We start from the raw sequence: 15660 nt of genomic DNA, 5'->3' as shown, positions 1-15660 counted from the left end.
TGATTTTGAAATTTTGACGGAAAGAAAGCTGGTTTTACTAGTCGAGGAAGAATCGTACACACACTCTCCCTCTTACATACCCAGTCAACATCGCTGCTGCTCCTTGGTCCACACAAATTCCTCCTCAAGTTATAAATGCAATGTAATCTTATTTTTCTTTTTCTTTGATCTCTGTATGCTGAAGTAAATAATCACAATATCCATGGCCTTTCTTGCGTGCTATAAAAGTACTCTTCTTATTCATGTGCCATTGATTTTGCCTAAACTCAACTTTCAAACCTTCTCTCAATTAAATATGGAATAGATGTTTAACTCTTGATTTCATCAGAGCTTCAGCACAGAGATCACATCTTACTGCATTTCAGACTTTAAAGGGTTAGCCTAATAGCTCAGACGAATTGCTGTTAAATCTACATGTCTTTCCTTTCTCCTCTCAAGAAATAAATCCTATGAGTTTGAACGTATTTCTGTGATAAGATGTTTAACATTAACTTTAGCTCTGTGAAAACTCAGTTCTATAAACATAAATGTTGTTATATACACTTGCAAAGAAGCCTTGGGGAAGTGAGATGAAGAAATTGTTTCAGCGTAGAGGAGTTCCCTGGCTGAACCGAAGGGATAGTTCAAGGGTTTTGCATATCAAGAAGGAGTAGCTGGGAGAGAAGAAATTCAATCCAGTTCTCAGGACAGAGGCCATTAACTATTGGTTGAGAGAAAACAAAGACAGGGCATAATTGCTGATATGTGCACTTATGAGTCAATGTCACCACATCAACGAAAATATGAGGAAACTATTCCAGGTTAGAGGAGGAAAAAAGAGGCATGGTAATGAAATGCAGCATATGCTCCTGGATTAAATGTGGGATCAGAAAAACATATTATTATAATTATGGTATTTATTTATATTATTGTGGTTATTGGCAAAATTTGAATACAGGCTACAGATTAAATAAAATTATATCAATGTGGTTACACCAGATTGCATGTTCTAGGAAATGGCAATGAGTATTTAGGAAGGAAGGATCTTATGTTTGCAATTTACATTCTTACAGTTCAGCAATAGTAATAAAAATGTATATATTTAAAGTGAAAAAGCAAATATGACAAAATTTTAATAATTAGTGAATCCAAGAGAAGAGCATATAGGAGTGTATTTTACCATTCTTGGAATTTTTCTTTAAGTTTGAACTTTAAAGAAAATAAAAATGTAATAAAGGTCAGAGGCAGTGAAACAAAGAAAGACGTTGAAAGAGTAATATGAGTTCTCACGTCATACTCAGGTGATAAGAAAGCTTCAGTCTAAACACTCTCATCCCAGGGCTCCTTTAAAAAACTAACACCAGTGCATGGATATCCGCTTCACAGGAGCCAAGGCTATGACCTGCTGGTCTGATGCAACACCGGTAGCCTTTCACTGGGAACCCCTAGAACAAGTGCTGGGTGTAGGACAGTCTCCTACCTGTGAGAGACAAAGGGGTGAGGCCTGCAGCCTCAGTCAAGGCGGGAGCTCCTTGGTGGACATCGGGGCTGGGTGGATTGGAGGAGGAATGCTCCTGCTAACAAAGAGAAGCAACCTCCCTGCAGTCTGGCTGGCCGTTTGGGGAGGGAGACCCTATTGCAAATGGTTCTGAGATTCCCGAGGTACCCATCTCTGAGTGATCTTAGAACACAGATAAAATATACAGTAATATACTCTGCTCCTTTAATGACCATAGTTGATGCAAAAGAAGAATTTTATTAACATTTATTTTTCCAGATGAGTTCTAGCTGAATTTCATTATTCTGTAGTAATCTCTGATAAGTATGAAAACTCATGCACATTAAAGCCCCTTGAAGTAATGCAAATATTTTATTTCATATCTCTTCAAAATAAAGAGGATTTCATGAGACCAAATAACCTACATTCCCCTCAACGTTACTGCCACATTTTAAATCAGGATATACGATTTTTTTCTTTCACTTTTGTTCCTGAACAAAGAATGCTCCTTTTAAGAGATTCCTTAAAAATGTTTTAAGTGAAATTCCAAATGCTTAGGTGCTAATAAAGATTTCATTGTCATCTAATGATTATTTTCTGCAGTATTGGGATTGCATTTCCTTATGTTTGTCATGTTTTTGTGTATGCAAACGTGTGTCATAAAGATTTCTCCTTGATAGAGCTCAAACTCTATCAATTTGTATTTGTAAAGAATTGTCACATGTTCTCAGAAGGATCAGCAAAGAGGTCTTTATATTTTAAACATCACTGGAGATACTTTAATGAGGAAAAATGGTTTTATATTTTGAAAATTATGTATTTCTAGATTTATTAAAATTGATAAATTATTGACTCGGAGATCTTTAGATCACACAATTCTGTGAATATTTATATTCATTTGCCCATGTATACTGAGAAGTTAAAATCAAGGATATGTTGTTATAGCTGCTTTAAAGTTTGAAAGAACTTTTATAGTTTTTAAGTGGGAAAAATTATGACTCTCAATGAGTAGGAGGAAAATTGGAGTTCAATTTAGCTTGGGGGAGAAAGATGCAAGAAAAGTCTGAATAATAGAAAATGCACTGGTGAAGTTTTATTCCTTATGGGGTCAAAGCACACACAAAAAATGGGCTAATATTCTAAAATGAGAACTGAGGGGAAAGTTCTAATCGAATCTGGTACACCAATATGGTAAAGGCAAAAGGAAATAACATAGTAGTATCCATGCAGACGTTTTCCTGCACGAGGGACCACTTAAATGTTTCAGCATTCAAATACTTCCACATGGTTGACCCATATTCATCACGCAGTTGAAATATGGAGTTGGGAAGGAAAAATACAGATTAGAAGTATCAAATTATTTTATTCACATAACATATTTTTGAGCCATTTCTCTTGTCAGCTACTATTGCAGGTTTTGGGATGCTCATTTTTTTTAGACTCCTCCACCTGAGAAGGTATGATACCCAAATAGAGAAACACAGATAAATAAATATTGGCAATGTCACAACTGTGGCAAAGCCTTGATGCTAAGGCAGGGAAGACTTTGGGTAGGGCTAGGGCAGGGTCAGGAAACACTGCACAGAGAAAGTGATCCCTTAAACTTAGAATGACAGGTGTAGACAAGGGAAGGAAGAAGATGAGAGGACAGGTAGGAATAGAGAACAATGCCAGAAAAACATGTCACATCTGGAAAGAGCAAATTGTTCAGTGTGTCTAGAAAAACATACGGGTGAGTATCTTACCATGAACAAATGGTTAGTCATCAAGTCAAGCAAGCGGCCTGGCAAATTTTTATAAATACACCCTACCATACATTGCAAGGGACTAAGAATACGGAGACTTATAGACTCACAACTGTGTAATAATGTAACCAATAAAGAATGAAAGCCTTACTTAAACGTAGCTGGAAATGGAGAAATGGGAGACATTGTTGGGATGTTCATTTGTATTTATATGTACATGTACAAACACATATTCATACACAAATGAATACTTGGTACAACTCTGGTTGATAAAATTAAAGCTAGATATTGCTCTTTCCTCAATTAAGACTCACATCTATAAGAAAATACAAAGCATAAAGTAACTGAAAGTGTCCATGAAATCACATCATTATATCTGACTACAGAATTTGTTAATGTCATAAATATGGTAGCTTAATTCAGTAATATTCTATTCTTATTAGTCTGTCAAAGGACAGTGACATATTTACCTCACTTATTTTATGAAATTTACAACAAAATCTTGCATCATCTTAATGTAGCTTCCCATTGACTTTGACAAAGTTGAGTAGTGGTCACCCAAATTCATGTCCTCCTGGAGCCTCAGAATATGACTTCATCTGGAAATAGGGACTTTGCAGACATAATTAAGTTGAAGACATAGTGGATTACATCGGGTTCTAAATCCAATGACTGGCATCCTTTTAAGAAGGTCATGTGAATATAGAGACACAGAGACATTTACGTATTGAGGGACGATGGAGGCAGAACTGGAGCGACCCAGCTCCAAGACAAGCAAGGCCAAGGACTGACAGCAGCCACCAGAAACTAGGAAGAGACGTGGAGGGGTCTTCCCTAGTGCCTTCAGGGGCAACGTGGCCCTGCTGACACCTTGATGTTGAACTTCTAGCCCCCAAAACTGTGAGCCAATATATTTTTCTGTTTTCAGCCACCTGGTCTGAGGGAGTTTGCCATGTATGGCAGCTCTCAGAAGCTAAAACACAAACCTGCACACTATAATTATGGGGCTAAGGAGCCACTAGGGAAATAACAGGAGCTGCAGTCACTTTGGGGCCCTGTCAGGGTAGCTGAGATGATGCTATGAACTCAGTGAGCAGTGGCAGAATACTAGCAGTACAGTGAGAGCTCAGTACCCGCGGTGCCTGGCAGGTCTCGAGAGGTGATGTGCCTCCTGGGACAAACAGCAGGAATGGATGAAAAGTGTGATCCTTGGGGTTTCAGTGACAACACCCACCAGCAGTGAATGAGTTGTGACAATCCACGAGGGCCCAGAAATATACCGTGAGCACATACCTGTGTCTGTGGGGTGAATGGGGTGCAGAAGGAGGCAAATATCTACAGGGGCTGCCCTTTTGAGGCAATGAGACCTTAAGCAAAAGAAACTGGTGAGTCCGGACAGAGTAGAGCTATTTCTCTACTAAGAAAATTGTTCATTGTGTTCTTGTGTTTTTTATCTATACAATCTTTGTTCTAAGATCACATTGTGTCTACTTTTTGCTTAGGAAGTCACACAATGACCTTTGTCTGAAACCAGTGAAAATCTTACTTACCTAAGAGTCATTAAGGTCTCTAACAAGTCACCCAGGAATTCTGAATAGTCTTTTTGAAGGGACAACATTTAAGGTTCTCTGGGTCTTGGGACAAAATAAAGTGGGGCTGAAGGCATTCCTGCTTGCAAGTAAGGGGATGTTCTAAATGTCCTCCTCGACTTACTCTTTGACTTATTTGATGCAAAATTTTATAATGCTGAACCAGTCTTAAATGTCATGGAAAAACATAATTCCTTTCTATTAGTATTCTCAACTTTGGCCTTGACATAATTTTGCCAGGTAGATTCACTTTATTGCATTGCCACTGGCTTTTCCATTCAACTTCAGGGCCATTGTTCTGGCTGATCCTTTGCCAAGGGGCAAAGAAGTAGTGCTCCTCAAAACTGGGCTATCAGATCACATTTGCTTGTGGTTTCAATAGAGCATTCTTAAATATTCATTTGATTTGAACAAAGATAACTCAGGAACAGCAATTCACATCATAATTTTAATGCCAGGTTTGAAATTGTGAAAAGGACACAAGAGTAACAGAAACCAAGCTCCTTTTAGACACTTGGAAGTCACCGGAGGCCAGGGTGCTGGTCGTTAACTGTGAGGCCATTAAGCCAGTTGAACTGCCAACATGAATCACCCACGATATGCTGGGCCTGCTTGCAGGTCTTTGTAATCGAAAGTTGGAGAAAAGGCCTGAAATCAACTACCAGATGGAATCTGGCTAAAGTAATTAAGTGTTGCAAATCCAATCCCTTTTTAAACAAGCTGCACAGAATGTTAAATCAAACATTTGACCAACGAGATCAGGCAAAGAGAGAAAATACATTTCTGCTCACAATAATCTGTATGTTTAATACATTAAGAATGCTTCTGAACTAGAGGGTGGACCTTGGATTTCACCTTGGCAAGATAATTTTATTTTATATTGTTCGAATCCTATAAAATAAGCCTGCAAGGGATTTTGAATTCTGAAAGCAATTATTCTGTTATTCGTTGCTCCTGGTATCTTGTATTTTACTTCCAATATAAAGAACATTACTCAAGTTAAATCCTTTTAGTCAATTCAACTGTCGAATAATAATGGACATGGAAAGAAATAGGTCTGTGATTATTAAAACAAATGGCCCCAAATAAAATATTCTACTATGCTATTATTTGGGAAAGGTGCTTTCTTACGATTCTAAAGTAGTAAATTTGTAATCATAAATATTATAATTATGGCTAAGGAAGGACTTACCCAGCATATGTAACCTGATTTACCTAATTAAAACACTTTTATATAATTCATTTAAATTGATACAGCCATCGCATTGCATCACAACTGGTAATTTAGTAAGTACTTTAGATAGCGAACATTATCTTTTTCTAATTGAAATGCGTTTGAACAATTTGAGAAACAAAATAATTTGAGAAACAAAATTGAATTATAATCTAAAGTATAAAATCCATATCTATGAGTCCATACCAATTAAATAAATGATTAATTAAATAGATGGAGGAAAATAACAAATCTCCCAGTGGAAGAATTTCAAGTAGTTTAAGAAGATGTTCTGCTTCAGGGAGATGAAGTACAGCTCTCACTCTATCAGTGTGGAGTGTGCCTGGGGATTTCTTTCCCAAGAGCACAGAATGGAAAGGATCAGGGAGAATAGCTTCACAGTGGAGAAGCCTGATGAAAAGACCTCAGCCCAGTGATCTAGGTGATCAAGGTCAACAGCAACCATGATGAGTAATTTTGGTAGCACGTTGTCATGATGTGTTGTGATTAAATGGCATTTATCTCTATGGTCTTTCTGCCCAAACCCATAAGCACAATCTACTCATGAGAAAAATATCAGATAAATTTAAATAAAAGAGAAGTCTCCAAAACACCTGACCAGTACTCCTTAAAACTGTAAGCATCATCAAAAACAAGGTAAGTCTGAATAGTTTTGCCACTAATTATGTGTTTTTCTTTAATACTTCCCAGCGAGATCTTTGGTGGCCTGTCAACAGATGCGAATGATATGTTTCTGTGGTGAACTGTGAAATTATTTTATCTTGACAGTATGCATAAAAAGCAATTACAGCCACAAATATTCTTCTGCTTGCATTTTGCATCATTTTTGCAAAATATAGATGTCTCAAGTGTTTGTTGCCTTTGTGATCTGGCCACCAATTTTCCCCCATCATGTACCTGGTCCTCCCTTTCCTGAAATATGTAAATTCATTCATCACAATAGAAAGATTGAAAATACAAAGATCTATGGGTTTATTCATAGTATATAGTTTAAAGGGGAAAGGGGGCAAAGGTTAGCAGTATTTAATAATACTGTAATTCAAAGTGCACTACAAATACCACCACCATCACTACCATCTGTTTACCAAAAAAATTTTAACATTCCAGATATTCTGGACTGAGATTACATTGTGAACGTAATTAATATCAATGAATTATATGCTTGAAAGTAGTTATAATGGGAAATTTTATGTTGTACATATGTACTACCAAAAATTTTTTTTTACGCTGATGGACATGGTTTGTAAAAAGATTAACATTAAAAGATACAAATTAGAATATTTACAAACAAAATGACATGATTTCATTTAATATGAAATATTTTAAAATTTAAATATTTTTAATGTTTAAATTATTTCAGAAAAAGAGTGGTAAGGAGATAGGAAAAAAGATTATTAAAATATGGATAGTTTCTGAAACTGAATGCTAAATATATTAGGATTCATTTTCATTTCTATTTTAAAATATATTTGAAAATATCAATTCATACTAAATTTTAAAGTCAGCATAATACAACCAGAGAATCAAAATTTTGTAGCAAACATAGTTCTACTGAAGTTAATTTCAACCAGTTAATATTTGCAATAACTTATTTTCCATGAGCTCCATATACTTATCAAGATTGAGTCTTTCAATTTCATAGTTTGAAGCAATAGTTTACACAAATATTAAAAAGTGACTTATAGGATATCATAAACCTAGCCATGTTTACAGCAATCACCTCCCACATAATTTTTCATTTTGTAATGCTAAATAGAAAACCAATAAAACAGCAAATTTGCTCTGTTTCAATTGGTTCACAGCTTTGATCCCAAATGCACACACAAACAAATTCTATTTCCTTGGCTTTTGTATGAGGATTGAAGTTTAAAACACATGAATTGGTTATTTCGCAAGCATGTTATTTAGAAATATGCAGTAATTCACTAACTCAGACTTTCAGTGTCACATGTTTTCCTTCGTCAATTGAAAATGATTGCCAACTTCTTAAATTTTAAAGCTTTACAACAATAATTTAAGCCTGCATAAATTAAAAATGAAGAGTTAACTTTAGCTTGCTCACAAACCGCTGAGAAACATCCCAGGACTTTTTGTCTTAGCTGTTTCTTGCTCCATCTAAACATAAGTTTGTCAAAGGCAGGGGAATTTGTCTTCAAATTATTTTCTAGCTTTCTCATTGTTATGTCATGAACTTTTTCTGCTTTGCACAGCCTTGAGATTGGGGCAGTGTGTGTAGAGTTACTTTCAGGGAGGATTTGTTAGTCACCACACATTGCTGTTTTATCTCATCAGTATGTTCAATCTCTCCTTCCTCAGAACTCATATTCCAGAATCAATCATGGTCAAAATTAGGACTTTCCTCTCCACTTCCTTCTTTGAAACCTCTAGAAGGAAGAGTAACAATTCCCCAAAGAGGTCCACATCCCAGCCTCAGAACCAGAGACAGGTAACCTAGAGCGGGGAGTTAAGGTTGCAGATGGATTTAAAGTTGCTCACCTTTAAAAACCCAGCAGGGGGGGTACTGGGTTCCTGGCCAGTGTGCTCTGTCGTGGTCCCTAGGGGAGCAGCGATAGTCTCCCAGGTACAGCGGCGGGGACTGGGAGGGAGTGAGGGTTCAACAGTGAGCCCCTGATGCTAATGACTATGCTTGTGAGCTGATAAACCTAAAATAAGAACAAGGCCTAGAGCAACACTGTGCCTGGGAATTTCCTCCTGTCAGCCTTCATGTTACTCAAATGTGGCCAGTCTCGAAGCCAAACTCAGCATGTAAATGCAATGCCTTCCCTCCAGCGTGGGACATGACACCCGGGGATGAGCCTCCCTGGCAACGAGGGACCACTATCAAATACCAACTGATGATGCAACTGGAAAAGGACCTTATATGGAAGGTTCAATGCGGATCAGCAGAATATCCATGTCTACATAAAACAACCTGACTTTAAAATGCTGTTTGACCTAAAGTAAGGGGGAAATGGAAAGGAGAAATGAGTTTATATGGCTACGAGTTTCTAAAAAAGAGTCTGGAGGCTGGCAGAAGGATTGCCCTCATGCACAACTGAGCAGAGTCAGAGAGACAGATAAAGCAGATACAACCCCCAGATATTGGTTCCTATGAAGGCTAAAGAGACCCATGAGAGTTATGGTCATGGCCGATGGGGTTTACTACCAGGGCAGATGGCCCCTCTCTGGAAATGGTGTTTATGTGTGATGAATCTGGACTCAGATGGGATCTCCCTTCATAAGACTTTCATACTAATCTGCTGGAGGTGCAGTTAACGTTGGGGTTTAAGATATAGTTAGGGGATTTGAATATCTGGACTGATAATGTGATAGCCAGGTCCTGAGCCTCAACAGACTCCAGCACCTACAATCTGATTTATTGGACTTACCACACTCAGCTAAGATGGAGTTGAAGAAGGACAATCACCACACCATGGAGCCTAGAGTGATTACAACTGAAAATGGGAGGATGGCAGCCAGCATCCATGTGGAATCTGAGCCTCCTCTCGACATAGAGGTGCAATGGACACAACCAATCCAATGTCCACATAGAAGAGATGGCATTGGATTGGGAAAAGTGGACATGGTGGACGATGGGTATGGGGAAGGGCAGGAAGAGATGAGAGGTGGGGGCGTATTTGGGACGTGGAGCTGCCCTGGATGGCGCCTTGGGGGTGATCACCGGACATTGTGGATCCTCACAGGGCCCACTGGATGGAATGGAGGAGAGTATGGGCCATGATGTGGACCATTGTCTATGAGGTGCAGAGGTGCCCAAAGATGTACTTACCAAATCCAATGGATGTGTCATGATGATGGGAACGAGTGTTGTTGGGGGGGGAGAGGGGTGGTGGGGGGGTGGGGTTGAATGGGACCTCACATATATATTTTTAATGTAATATTATTACAAAGTCAATAAAAAAAAATACATGAGGCAAAAAAAAAAATAAATAAATAAAGTTGCTCACCAGCTAGCCTTAAAAATTCTGGATGATATAAGAAGGTCCAATGCATTCACAAGAGTTCTTAAAATTAGAAAAGGAAGGCAGGAGAGGATAGCCAGCAGGAGAGGTGACTGGGGCAACAGGGTCAAAGAGAGACAATCTTGCTGGCTTGGAAGATGGAGGAATGGACCATCAGCCAAGGTATGTGGGCAGCTCTCAGAAGCTGGAGAAGCCATGGAAATAGATTTTCCTGTTGTGTCTCCAGAAAGGAATGCACCTAGGAATACACCTTCTGACCTACAAAACTCTAAAGTCTGTAAAACTTTAAGCCATTATATTTGTGGTAATTTGTTGCAGCAGCCATAGAAAATTAATGCAGTGCCCCAGATGTATCTCACAGAGTGCTTACAGGTGAATGTGGCGTCTCTCCATGCTACAGTGCCTCTAATTTTCATGTCTGTTTTCCCCAAGGGCTGGGATTTCTTTCAGGCCAAGTATCTTATCTTACGTATAAGTTAGCAATCTCATATTTTTCCACATTTTGGTGTTTAAAAAATAAATAGGGAATAAGTGAATAACATTATTTTAGTACATAAGATATTTAAATATCCTGGACTGCCAGATAGAAGACCCTTAGGCCAGGAAAAAACTCAACTTTTCAAATTATAGTTTCCTCATTCAAATGAAGTTATACTCTTGGTTGTAAGGAGTTGGAGTATTATAGTGAAATTGAATATTAAACTGAACGTTTTATGCAGACAAAATCCTTTATCAAATAGGACAGTGGTTTACCTGCTCGTCATAGCTCTCTGTAAAGAACTTGAAGGCAGAGATCAGGTCTAACTCAAGCATCTTCATCTTTACTGTAGCATCTATCATAAACAGATACTCAAAAAATAGCTGCTTAATAAAATCCGTTTCATTAATTATACTAAGGAGTTAAAGAAGGTGTAATGAATTAAGGGGAAAACAGAAGTTTCACTGTTATTCCAAATGCCACTTCATTCATTCCCATCTCTGAGATTGCTTTGAAAATATGGCTCCTTTCTTGTCTGTATTGCCCCCAATAGCAGTTGCAGTAACTTCTAAAAGATAGAGGGAAGCAGATTTGGCCCATCGGATAGGGCATCCGTCTACTACATGGAAGGTACAAGGTTCAAACCTGGGCCTCCTGACTGTGTGATGAGCTAGCCCACGTGCAGTGCTGATGCACGCAAGGAGTGCCCTGCCACGCAGGGGTGTCCCCCACGTAGGGGAGCCCCACGCGCAAGGAGTGCGCCCTGTAAGGAGAGCCACCCAGCATGAAAGAAAGTGCAGCCTGCCCAGGAGTGGTGCCACACACATGAAGAGCTGATGCAGCAAGATGATGCAACAAAAAGAGACACACATTCTGGGTGCTGCTGACAAGAACACAAGCAGATGCCAGAAGAACACACAGTAAATGGACACAGAGAGCAGACAACTGGGGGTGGGGCAGGGAAGGGGAGAGAAATAAAAATAAATATCTTTAAAAAAAATAAAAAATAAAAGATGGATAAATGCTGAAAGTGATGATGACCATGATAGGATTATAGGATTGCTTCAATTTCTTGTGCTTGAATTGTCCATATCCACAGTCCCCACTGAGAAGTGATATGGTCCAATGGTACATTTCTACACCATTTTTCAGTGAAGTTCTCAGCAAGGATCCTTTGAATATGGCTATTGTAGCAAGGCAAAGTACCATGCAAATACACCAAATGTTCAAGTAACCTCTGAATTCTTTTCCTTCACTATGTAAACTTCCACCAAGGTGTCCAGAGCCCTCACTTTCTCACTGATTTTCTCTGTGCTGATATCTAAACCAATGAAAGAATGCAATTATAGCTACTTTAAATGTACCAGGGTTACCTACGGTTTGAGATTTTCAATTCACTCTGGGATAAAAGGATTTGGCCACGTTAAAAAGATTTTCAGCCATCAATGAGGCATATTTGAGAGTGAAGATCTAATTTTCTACACACTCATCATGCAGGCAGCAGTGTAATCTGCACATTTCTAACACCAGCTCAGTTGGTCTTATGACTCAGCATATCATTGTAAGAGCTTGAAAATGTCCTTGACCCTGGAAAGAGAAGTTAACTTCCAATGTATCGTATCTATGCAAAAATGAAGCATATAAAGAAATTTCTTCTAGCACTGCAATATCAGAGTTATTGTACGATTTAATCAGTTCATTTTTTTGGTCTTTATTTTTTTAATGTTACATTCAAAAACTATGAGGAACCCATATAGCCTCCACCCCCCTCACCCTACTCCAATCAGTTCATTTTAAAGCATTTTAAAATCTTACAAATGTCAATCAACAAATAAAAATGTTTCCTGTTATTTGATATCCTTTGTCATATTACAAATTAGAAAAATATACCTTCTGTTATTTGAAAGGGAGAAATATGTAGGGAGATTGTTAAATACTTTTTGAAAAAGAATGCAAATCCATGGAATCAATTCATGAAAATAAGCAGTTTTACAATGCATGTCATAAACTTAGAGCCGATGAGCAGGTAAATAGGGTACCTGGCCAGAATTAATGCTCACATTTTCTCAAATTTGTAACTGTCATTTAGATTGAGGTGATTTCACTCTAGATTTGCCAGTTCACTTAACCTCATGATTCTTTCCTATAATGTTTTGTCATTTTTCAAATTTTCAATTTCTGTACTGCTCTTTGGTAGTGATAATTCACTCACAAGGAAAAGTTTTGGAATATGTGACATTATGTCACCGGCAAAATCTTCACATTACTTAATATTTTCCTCAGTAATTTTCTATTGTTCAGAAATGTAAATATAAACTTTTTGTTTTGGACCATTTCTAACTTTAACTCTTAAATTAGAAGCTATTCCAATTTGCTTTTAATTACATCTTCTAATACATGAGAAAGAAAAGTCTTCATACTATTTGAAGTAAACTTGTTGAAATTCCAAAAGTCAAATAGCCACTTAATAATCTTGAGACTGGAAAGAGGCAGGGAAACAGAGTTGTTTTAGGCTAGTTATGGACAAATGTTTCACTAGTTATAGTTGGCTAGTGTGAGTCATAATAATCAACCATGCCTTCTTTTTTAGGGCACAAAGAGAAAATTCTATAAGGCTCACCTTTATTAACTACCATATTTCCCTACTGAGTTTTGATGATTGGGACGCATTTTGCCCAGTTAGTTACCTTCGCAAATTCCACCAATCTGCATGTAGTCACTTCACTTTCTTTCAATTCCTTAATCGTTTTAGGGTATACAATTGTGCAATAAAAGTCATAGGCAGAGGAGAAAAAAACTACTGAAGATGTATCTGAAATAAATGCATTCTTATAGAAATAACATTTTAGAATGAAAACAGTTTAGTTTTCAGTTTCAGCTGAAATCCATAAATACAGATGATACATTTCAAAGGGGGATTGAAGGCCCCCTTGAAAGAGTTGCAAATGTGTTTTCTGCCAATATTGTAAGCCTTCCAAAGACGTTGGAGAGCCAAGAAAAGAGTTGGAGATTAAGAAAAGATTACTCAAAACTATTACTATACTGTGAGTTCTCTCCCTTAATCCAAAGGCCAGACGAAGGGGCTTCAATGGGACAACCCAGATAGAGCGAAAACTCGGGGAAATAAATATCAAAGACACAATGAGCTGATGTTCAATGCACACCTGAGAAACAGACCCATATGAAGCTGGCCATCTAACTTGTGATGGCAGGAAGAAGGACAGATATTAAAGGCATGCACCTTCTGAATTTGTCAGGTCACAGGTTGTGTGAATGTTTCCCAAGGGCCGTGAGTGAGAGGAAACTGGCATGGATCCTATGTCACATGTCATCCTGGACTGCAATGGTATCCAAAAGAAGGAGGAGGAGAAAGAAAAGCAGTAGCTTAGACTCGCAGACCCACATTGCCGCATGGGCAATGCCTATGTAGTCAGTATGGAACGATTGCCATATTGTTTTTGATTTGACTTGGCCATCCAAGCAAAATTGATCTGACAATTGTCAAAATGATGTGTCTAGCTGTCTGGTTAACCTGCCACAATACACAGAAAAAGCACTGTGCTTGAAAATGAGTGTTTAAAATAAAGATGATTGATGGACGTGATCTCTTATTAGAAGATAACTACGCAAATCATAGTAGCTGAATCTCGAGCGATATTTTCTTCTGGCCTGTAAATATCAACATGAATATCTGGTTTTTGTACCAAGCCTTTTACTTTCAAATGGCATTTCTTTCTCTATTTTTGTCACTGCAGATCATCATTGGAAATACAGTCATTTAGTCACACCCTGCAGAAGTGCTGATGGTGGAAGATACGTAAAAGCAAAGACTTAGAGTCTACACAAACTTCTTTGGAAAATTTTAAAGATAGTTTGGGGTTATTATATCATCAGAGAATAACAGAATTCGAACATTTGCCATGATTTAGAGAGATTAGGTCTGTTAGTCAGCAATGAAGCAGTAAAGAAACGAGTGAGAACACAACTCAAAGGACATTTTGATAAGGACCAATCACAGAAAATTCAGGCTGAGCGGAGGTCATGCTTAACCACCCTGATGCAAGCCTTTGAAGATATTTCTGTCATGATAAATAAGGAAATTTCAAGTGATGGAGCTGTACTCTGATTTTCCAAAATGAATTTAACAATGTTCCACATCAGAGAGTTTAATTGTGAAGGTGAAGTGTCATGGGTGATGTGTAGGCATGAAATTGATGGAAAAACGGCCTCCCAACCTGGTGAATGATGTTCAAAACTGGTAGGATGAGTACTTAATTCCCAGAATTTATTTGAAGTGCTTTACTGGAAATGAGTAGCTCTGGATTTGAAAGTTTGTTTTTAATTTAAGTAATATTGGGTGATGTGGTTCAGGTACATTGAGGCTAGAGTGTAATTTAGCAATATGCTTCAATTTCAAATGCTGGGGACATTATTTCACATAGAATGGTTCATCACAAGTGTGTCCAAGTTGACAGCCCTCCATTAATATTTTTATTGTGTTAAGCTACACATACACATTTATCATAACATTTTCCATTTTAACCATTTTTCACTGCATCCTTCAGTGGTATCGATAATGTTGTGCTGCCATCACTACTGGATGTTGCCCAAGAATTTTCTCTCGCTCCAAAAATAAAATATGGAACTATTAAGTAATAATGCCCCAAAATATGGTCCTCCACCCCCAGCCCCTGGTAACTTCTACTCTACTTTCTGTCTTTGGTAATTTTTATTCTAGATATTATTTCATAGCAGTGAAATCATACAATATTTGTTCTTCTGTGCCTCTCATTTACTTAGCAGAGTATTTTTAAGGTTCATTCATGTTGTAGCATGTATCAGAACTTCATTCACTTTCAAAACTGAATAATATTTCATTCTATAGATAGACCATGTTTGGTTATTCATTCACCTGTTGGTGGACACTGGGGTCATTTCCATTTTTGACTACTGTGAATAATGCTGCTATTCACATTGTTGTTTAAGAAAGAAAAATTTATATTTTTGTAAAATTTATTTAAATTTAGGAAAGCAATCTGAATATGTGATTATATGTAGCAATTTGAAGAAGCAACCATTATAAATAGGGAACTGTTAGATATAAAGAACTATTAGCTGAATTTCACTGGAGTTTAAGTATTGTGAGAGCAGGAA

Source organism: Dasypus novemcinctus, chromosome 16 (genome assembly GCF_030445035.2).
Source record: "Dasypus novemcinctus isolate mDasNov1 chromosome 16, mDasNov1.1.hap2, whole genome shotgun sequence".
Lineage (NCBI taxonomy): Eukaryota > Metazoa > Chordata > Mammalia > Cingulata > Dasypodidae > Dasypus > Dasypus novemcinctus.
The sequence above is the reverse complement of the archived record's forward strand: the minus strand, read 5'-3'. Positions refer to the sequence as shown.